Source organism: Taudactylus pleione, unplaced genomic scaffold (assembly GCF_031769625.1).
Source record: "Taudactylus pleione unplaced genomic scaffold, aTauple2 ptg001990l, whole genome shotgun sequence".
NCBI lineage: Eukaryota > Metazoa > Chordata > Amphibia > Anura > Myobatrachidae > Taudactylus > Taudactylus pleione.
The window spans coordinates 10,175,917-10,186,048 of record NW_028286386.1 but is presented as its reverse complement, the minus strand read 5'-3'; positions in this window follow the sequence as shown (position 1 = coordinate 10,186,048).

The window sequence follows — 10,132 nt, the reverse complement described above, 5'->3', positions numbered from 1 at the left end:
GGCTACTGCGCACACAATTCACAAACACAGAAAATATTTTTTTTTTTGGTCTGGACTGGAGTGTACTTTGGGGGTTACAGCACCCTTTAACGGTCAAGCCAGCCGGCCCTTTAATTATGACACAGGCGCACGCTTGGCACTACTTTGTTGATGCACGTGCGGCTACTGCGCAGACAATTCACAAACACAGAAAATATATATTTTTTTGGTTTGGACTGGAGTGTACTTTGGGGGTTACAGCACCCTTTAACGGTCAAGCCAGCCGGCCCTTTACTTATGACACAGGCGCACGCTTGGCACTACTTTGTTGATGCACGTGCGGCTACTGCGCACACAATTCACAAACACAGAAAATATATATTTTTTTGGTTTGGACTGGAGTGTACTTTGGGGGTTACAGCACCCTTTAACGGTCAAGCCAGCCGGCCCTTTACTTATGACACAGGCACACGCTTGGCACTACTTTGTTGATGCACGTGCGGCTACTGCGCACACAATTCACAAACACAGAAAATATTTTTTTTTTTGGTTTGGACTGTAGTGTACTTTGGGGGTTACAGCACCCTTTAACGGTCAAGCCAGCCGGCCCTTTACTTATGACACAGGCGCACGCTTGCCATTACTTTGTTGATGCACATGCGGCTACTGAGCACACAATTCACAAACACAGAAAATAATTTTTTTTTTGGTTTGGACTGGAGTGTACTTTGGGGGTTACAGCACCCTTTAACGGTCAAGCCAGCCGGCCCTTTACTTATGACACAGGCGCACGCTTGGCACTACTTTGTTGATGCACGTGCGGCTAGTGCGCAGACAATTCACAAACACAGAAAATATTTTTTTTTTTGGTTTGGACTGGAGTGTACTTTGGGGGTTACAGCACCCTTTAATGGTCAAGCCAGCCGGACCTTTACTTATGACACAGGCGCACGCTTGGCACTACTTTGTTGATGCACGTGCGGCTACTGCGCACAAAATTCACAAACACAGAAAATATTTTTTTTTTGGTCTGGACGGGAGTGTACTTTGGGGGTTACAGCACCCTTTAACGGTCAAGCAAGCCGGCCCTTTACTTATGGCACAGGCGCACGCTTGGCACTACTTTGTTGATGCACGTGTGGCTACTGCGCACACAATTCACAAACACAGAAAATATATTTTTTTTTGGTTTGGACTGGAGTGTACTTTGGGGGTTACATCACCCTTTAATGGTCAAGCCAGCCGGCCCTTTACTTATGACACAGGCGCACGTTTGGCACTACTTTGTTGATGCACGTGCGGCTACTGCGCAGACAATTCACAAACACAGAAAATATATATTTTTTTGGTTTGGACTGGAGTGTACTTTGGGGGTTACAGCACCCTTTAATGGTCAAGCCAGCCGGCCCTTTACCTATTACACAGGCGCACGCTTGGCACTACTTTGTTGATGCACGTGCGGCTACTGCGCACACAATTCACAAACACAGAAAATATTTTTTTTTTTGGTCTGGACTGGAGTGTACTTTGGGGGTTACAGCACCCTTTAACGGTCAAGCCAGCCGGCCCTTTACTTATGACACAGGCGCACGCTTGGCACTACTTTGTTGATGCACGTGCGGCTACTGCGCACACAATTCACAAACACAGAAAATATATATTTTTTTGGTTTGGACTGGAGTGTACTTTGGGGGTTACAGCACCCTTTAACGGTCAAGTCAGCCGGCCTTTTACTTATGACACTGGCACACGCTTGGCACTACTTTGTTGATGCAAGTGCGGCTACTGCGCACACAATTCACAAACACAGAAAATAATTTTTTTTTTAGTTGGACTGGAGTGTACTTTGTGGGTTACAGCACCCTTTAACGGTCAAGCCAGCTGGCCCTTTACTTATGACACAGGCGCACGCTTGGCACTACTTTGTTGATGCACGTGCGGCTACTGCGCACAGAATTCAAAAACACAGAAAATATTTTTTTTTTTGGTTTGGACTGGAGTGTACTTTGTGGGTTACAGCACCCTTTAACGGTCAAGCCAGCCGGACCTTTACTTATGACACAGGCGCACGCTTGGCACTACTTTGTTGATGCACGTGCGGCTACTGCGCACACAATTTACAAACAGAAAATAATTTTTTTTTTGGTTTGGACTGGAGTGTACTTTGGAGGTTACAGCACCCTTTAACGGTCAAGCCAGCCGGCCCTTTACTTATGACACAGGCGCACGCTTGGCACTACTTTGTTGATGCACGTGCGGATACTGCACACACAATTCACAAACACAGAAAATATTTTTTTTTTGGTTTGGACTGGAGTGTACTTTGGGGGTTACAGCACCCTTTAACAGTCAAGCCAACCGGCCCTTTACTTATGACACAGGCGCACGCTTGGCACTACTTTGTTGATGCACGTGCAGCTACTGCGCACACAATTCACAAACACAGAAAATATTTTTTTTTTGGTTTGGACTGGAATGAACTTTGGGGGTTACAGCACCCTTTAACGGTCAAGCCAGTCGGCCCTTTACTTATGACACAGGGGCACGCTTGGCACTACATTGTTGATGCACGTGCGGCTACTGCGCAGACAATTCACAAACACAGAAAATATTTTTTTTTTTGGTTTGGACTGGAGTGTACTTTGGGGGTTACAGCACCCTTTAATGGTCAAGCCAGCCGGCCCTTTACTTAGGACACAGGCGCAAGCTTGGCACTACTTTGTTGATGCACGTGCGGCTACTGCGCACACAATTCACAAACACAGAAAATATTTTTTTTTTTGGTTTGGACTGGAGTGTACTTTGGGGGTTACAGCACCCTTTAATGGTCAAGCCAGCCGGCTCTTTACTTATGACAAAGGCGCACGCTTGGCACTACTTTGTTGATGCACGTGCGGCTACTGCGCACACAATTCACAAACACAGAAAATATATATTTTTTTGGTTTTGACTGGAGTGTACTTTGGGGGTTACAGCACCCTTTAACGGTCAAGCCAGCTGGCCCTTTACTTATGACACAGGCACACGCTTGGCACTACTTTGTTGATGCAAGTGCGGCTACTGCGCACACAATTCACAAACACAGAAAATAATTTTTTTTTTGGTTTGGACTGGAGTGTACTTTGGGGGTTACAGCACCCTTTAATGGTCAAGCCAGCCGGCCCTTTACTTATGACACAGGCGCACGCTTGCCATTACTTTGTTGATGCACGTGCGGCTACTGCGCACACAATTCACAAACACAGAAAATAATTTTTTTTTTGGTTTGGACTGGAGTGTACTTTGTGGGTTACAGCACCCTTTAACGGTCAAGCCAGCTGGCCCTTTACTTATGACACAGGCGCACGCTTGCCATTACTTTGTTGATGCACGTGCGGCTACTGCGCACACAATTTACAAACACAGAAAATATTTTTTTTTTTGGTTTGGACTGGAGTGTACTTTGGGGGTTACAGCACCCTTTAACGGTCAAGCCAGCCGGCCCTTTACTTATGACACAGGCGCACGCTTGGCACTACTTTGTTGATGCAGGTGCGGCTACTGCACACACAATTCACAAACACAGAAAATAATTTTTTTTTGGTTTGGACTGGAGTTTACTTTGGGGGTTACAGCACCCTTTAACAGTCAAGCCAACCGGCCCTTTACTTATGACACAGGCGCACGCTTGGCACTACTTTGTTGATGCACGTGCGGCTACTGCGCAGACAATTCACAAACACAGAAAATATTTTTTTTTTTGGTTTGGACTGGAGTGTACTTTGGGGGTTACAGCACCCTTTAATGGTCAAGCCAGCCGGCCCTTTACCTATTACACAGGCACACGCTTGGCACTACTTTGTTGATGCACGTGCGGCTACTGCGCACACAATTCACAAACACAGAAAATAATTTTTTTTTGGTTTGGACTGGAGTTTACTTTGGGGGTTACAGCACCCTTTAACAGTCAAGCCAACCGGCCCTTTACTTATGACACAGGCGCACGCTTGGCACTACTTTGTTGATGCACGTGCGGCTACTGCGCAGACAATTCACAAACACAGAAAATATTTTTTTTTTTGGTTTGGACTGGAGTGTACTATGGGGGTTACAGCACCCTTTAATGGTCAAGCCAGCCGGCCCTTTACCTATTACACAGGCGCACGCTTGGCACTACTTTGTTGATGCACGTGCGGCTACTGCGCACACAATTCACAAACACAGAAAATATTTTTTTTTTTGGTCTGGACTGGAGTGTACTTTGGGGGTTACAGCACCCTTTAACGGTCAAGCCAGCCGGCCCTTTACTTATGACACAGGCGCACGCTTGGCACTACTTTGTTGATGCACGTGCGGCTACTGCGCACACAATTCACAAACACAGAAAATATATATTTTTTTGGTTTGGACTGGAGTGTACTTTGGGGGTTACAGCACCCTTTAATGGTCAAGTCAGCCGGCCTTTTACTTATGACACTGGCGCACGCTTGGCACTACTTTGTTGATGCACGTGCGGCTACTGCGCACACAATTCACAAACACAGAAAATATTTTTTTTTTTGGTTTGGACTGGAGTGTACTTTGTGGGTTACAGCACCCTTTAACGGTCAAGCCAGCCGGACCTTTACTTATGACACAGGCGCACGCTTGGCACTACTTTGTTGATGCACGTGCGGCTACTGCGCACACAATTTAAAAACACAGAAAATAATTTTTTTTTTGGTTTGGACTGGAGTGTACTTTGGGGGTTACAGCACCCTTTAACGGTCAAGCCAGCCGGCCCTTTACTTATGACACAGGCGCACGCTTGGCACTACTTTGTTGATGCACGTGCGGCTACTGCACACACAATTCACAAACACAGAAAATATTTTTTTTTTGGTTTGGACTGGAGTGTACTTTGGGGGTTACAGCACCCTTTAACAGTCAAGCCAACCGGCCCTTTACTTATGACACAGGCGCACGCTTGGCACTACTTTGTTGATGCACGTGCAGCTACTGCGCACACAATTCACAAACACAGAAAATATTATTTTTTTTGGTTTGGACTGGAATGAACTTTGGGGGTTACAGCACCCTTTAACGGTCAAGCCAGTCGGCCCTTTACTTATGACACAGGGGCACGCTTGGCACTACTTTGTTGATGCACGTGCGGCTACTGCGCAGACAATTCACAAACACAGAAAATATTTTTTTTTTGGTTTGGACTGGAGTGTACTTTGGGGGTTACAGCACCCTTTAATGGTCAAGCCAGCCGGCCCTTTACTTAGGACACAGGCACACGCTTGGCACTACTTTGTTGATGCACGTGCGGCTACTGCGCACACAATTCACAAACACAGAAAATATTTTTTTTTTTGGTTTGGACTGGAGTGTACTTTGGGGGTTACAGCACCCTTTAATGGTCAAGCCAGCCGGCCCTTTACTTATGACACAGGCGCACGCTTGGCACTACTTTGTTGATGCACGTGCGGCTACTGCGCACACAATTGACAAACACAGAAAATATATATTTTTTTGGTTTCGACTGGAGTGTACTTTGGGGGTTACAGCACCCTTTAACGGTCAAGCCAGCTGGCCCTTTACTTATGACACAGGCACACGCTTGGCACTACTTTGTTGATGCAAGTGCGGCTACTGCGCACACAATTCACAAACACAGAAAATAATTTTTTTTTTGGTTTGGACTGGAGTGTACTTTGGGGGTTACAGCACCCTTTAATGGTCAAGCCAGCCAGCCCTTTACTTATGACACAGGCGCACACTTGCCATTACTTTGTTGATGCACGTGCGGCTACTGCGCACACAATTCACAAACACAGAAAATAATTTTTTTTTTGGTTTGGACTGGAGTGTACTTTGTGGGTTACAGCACCCTTTAACGGTCAAGCCAGCTGGCCCTTTACTTATGACACAGGCGCACTCTTGCCATTACTTTGTTGATGCACGTGTGGCTACTGCGCACACAATTTACAAACACAGAAAATAATTTTTTTTTTGGTTTGGACTGGAGTGTACTTTGGGGGTTACAGCACCCTTTAACGGTCAAGCCAGCCGGCCCTTTACTTATGACACAGGCGCACGCTTGGCACTACTTTGTTGATGCAGGTGCGGCTACTGCACACACAATTCACAAACACAGAAAATAATTTTTTTTTGGTTTGGACTGGAGTTTACTTTGGGGGTTACAGCACCCTTTAACAGTCAAGCCAACCGGCCCTTTACTTATGACACAGGCGCACGCTTGGCACTACTTTGTTGATGCACGTGCGGCTACTGCGCACACAATTCACAAACACAGAAAATATTTTTTTTTTTTGGTTTGGACTGGAATGAACTTTGGGGGTTACAGCACCCTTTAACGGTCAAGCCAGTCGGCCCTTTACTTATGACACAGGGGCACGCTTGGCACTACTTTGTTGATGCACGTGCGGCTACTGCGCACACAATTCACAAACACAGAAAATATTTTTTTTTTTGGTTTGGACTGGAGTGTACTTTGGGGGTTACAGCACCCTTTAATGGTCAAGGCAGCCGGCCCTTTACTTAGGACACAGGCGCACGCTTGGCACTACTTTGTTGATGCACGTGCGGCTACTGCGCACACAATTCACAAACACAGAAAATATATATTTTTTTGGTTTGGACTGGAGTGTACTTTGGGGGTTACAGCACCTTTTAACGTTCAAGCCAGCCGGGCCTTTACTTATGACACAGGCACACGCTTGGCACTACTTTGTTGATGCAAGTGCGGCTACTGCGCACACAATTCACAAACACAGAAAATAATTTTTTTTTTGGTTTGGACTGGAGTGTACTTTGGGGGATACAGCACCCTTTAATGGTCAAGCCAGCCGGCCCTTTACTTATGACACAGGCGCACGCTTGCCATTACTTTGTTGATGCACGTGCGGCTACTGCGCACACAATTCACAAACACAGAAAATACATTTTTTTTTGGTTTGGACTGGAGTGTACTTTGTGGGTTACAGCACCCTTTAATGGTCAAGCCAGCCGGCCCTTTACTTAGGACACAGGCGCACGCTTGGCACTACTTTGTTGATGCACGTGCGGCTACTGCGCACACAATTCACAAACACAGAAAATATATTTTTTTTTGGTTTGGACTGGAGTGTACTTTGGGGGTTACAGCACCCTTTAATGGTCAAGCCAGCCGGCCCTTTACTTATGACACAGGCACACGCTTGGCACTACTTTGTTGATGCAAGTGCGGCTACTGCGCACACAATTCACAAACACAGAAAATAATTTTTTTTTTGGTTTGGACTGGAGTGTACTTTGGGGGTTACAGCACCCTTTAATGGTCAAGCCAGCTGGCACTTTACTTATGACACAGGCGCACGCTTGCCATTACTTTGTTGATGCACGTGCGGCTACTGCGCACGCAATTCACAAACACAGAAAATAATTTTTTTTTTGGTTTGGACTGGAGTGTACTTTGTGGGTTACAGCACCCTTTAACGGTCAAGCCAGCTGGCCCTTTACTTATGACACAGGCGCATGCTTGGCACTACTTTGTTGATGCACGTGCGGCTACTGCACACACAATTCACAAACACAGAAAATAATTTTTTTTTAGTTTGGACTGGAGTGTATTTTGGGGGTAACAGCACCCTTTAACAGTCAAGCCAACCGGCCCTTTACTTATGACACAGGCGCACGCTTGGCACTACTTTGTTGATGCACGTGCGACTACTGCGCACACAATTCACAAACACAGAAAATATTTTTTTTTTGGTTTGGACTGGAATGAACTTTGGGGGTTAAAGCACCCTTTAACGGTCAAGCCAGTTGGCCCTTTACTTATGACACAGGGGCACGCTTGGCACTGCTTTGTTGATGCACGTGCGGCTACTGCGCAGACAATTCACAAACACAGAAAATATATATTTTTTTGGTTTGGACTGGAGTGTACTTTGGGGGTTACAGCACCCTTTAACGGTCAAGCCAGCCGGCCCTTTACTTATGACACAGGCGCACGCTTGGCACTACTTTGTTGATGCACGTGCGGCTACTGCGCACACAATTCACAAACACAGAAAATATATATTTTTTTGGTTTGGACTGGAGTGTACTTTGGGGGTTACAGCACCCTTTAACGGTCAAGCCAGCCGGCCCTTTACTTATGACACAGGCACACGCTTGGCACTACTTTGTTGATGCACGTGCGGCTACTGCGCACACAATTCACAAACACAGAAAATATTTTTTTTTTTTGGTTTGGACTGTAGTGTACTTTGGGGGTTACAGCACCCTTTAACGGTCAAGCCAGCCGGCCCTTTACTTATGACACAGGCGCACGCTTGCCATTACTTTGTTGATGCACATGCGGCTACTGAGCACACAATTCACAAACACAGAAAATAATTTTTTTTTTGGTTTGGACTGGAGTGTACTTTGGGGGTTACAGCACCCTTTAACGGTCAAGCCAGCCGGCCCTTTACTTATGACACAGGCGCACGCTTGGCACTACTTTGTTGATGCACGTGCGGCTAGTGCGCAGACAATTCACAAACACAGAAAATATTTTTTTTTTTGGTTTGGACTGGAGTGTACTTTGGGGGTTACAGCACCCTTTAATGGTCAAGCCAGCCGGACCTTTACTTATGACACAGGCGCACGCTTGGCACTACTTTGTTGATGCACGTGCGGCTACTGCGCACAAAATTCACAAACACAGAAAATATTTTTTTTTTGGTCTGGACGGGAGTGTACTTTGGGGGTTACAGCACCCTTTAACGGTCAAGCAAGCCGGCCCTTTACTTATGGCACAGGCGCACGCTTGGCACTACTTTGTTGATGCACGTGTGGCTACTGCGCACACAATTCACAAACACAGAAAATATATTTTTTTTTGGTTTGGACTGGAGTGTACTTTGGGGGTTACATCACCCTTTAATGGTCAAGCCAGCCGGCCCTTTACTTATGACACAGGCGCACGTTTGGCACTACTTTGTTGATGCACGTGCGGCTACTGCGCAGACAATTCACAAACACAGAAAATATATATTTTTTTGGTTTGGACTGGAGTGTACTTTGGGGGTTACAGCACCCTTTAACGGTCAAGTCAGCCGGCCTTTTACTTATGACACTGGCACACGCTTGGCACTACTTTGTTGATGCAAGTGCGGCTACTGCGCACACAATTCACAAACACAGAAAATAATTTTTTTTTTAGTTGGACTGGAGTGTACTTTGTGGGTTACAGCACCCTTTAACGGTCAAGCCAGCTGGCCCTTTACTTATGACACAGGCGCACGCTTGGCACTACTTTGTTGATGCACGTGCGGCTACTGCGCACAGAATTCACAAACACAGAAAATATTCTTTTTTTTGGTTTGGACTGGAGTGTACTTTGTGGGTTACAGCACCCTTTAACGGTCAAGCCAGCCGGACCTTTACTTATGACACAGGCGCACGCTTGGCACTACTTTGTTGATGCACGTGCGGCTACTGCGCACACAATTTACAAACACAGAAAATAATTTTTTTTTTGGTTTGGACTGGAGTGTACTTTGGAGGTTACAGCACCCTTTAACGGTCAAGCCAGCCGGCCCTTTACTTATGACACAGGCGCACGCTTGGCACTACTTTGTTGATGCACGTGCGGATACTGCACACACAATTCACAAACACAGAAAATATTTTTTTTTTGGTTTGGACTGGAGTGTACTTTGGGGGTTACAGCACCCTTTAACAGTCAAGCCAACCGGCCCTTTACTTATGACACAGGCGCACGCTTGGCACTACTTTGTTGATGCACGTGCAGCTACTGCGCACACAATTCACAAACACAGAAAATATTTTTTTTTTTGGTTTGGACTGGAATGAACTTTGGGGGTTACAGCACCCTTTAACGGTCAAGCCAGTCGGCCCTTTACTTATGACACAGGGGCACGCTTGGCACTACATTGTTGATGCACGTGCGGCTACTGCGCAGACAATTCACAAACACAGAAAATATTTTTTTTTTTGGTTTGGACTGGAGTGTACTTTGGGGGTTACAGCACCCTTTAATGGTCAAGCCAGCCGGCCCTTTACTTAGGACACAGGCGCAAGCTTGGCACTACTTTGTTGATGCACGTGCGGCTACTGCGCACACAATTCACAAACACAGAAAATATTTTTTTTTTTGGTTTGGACTGGAGTGTAC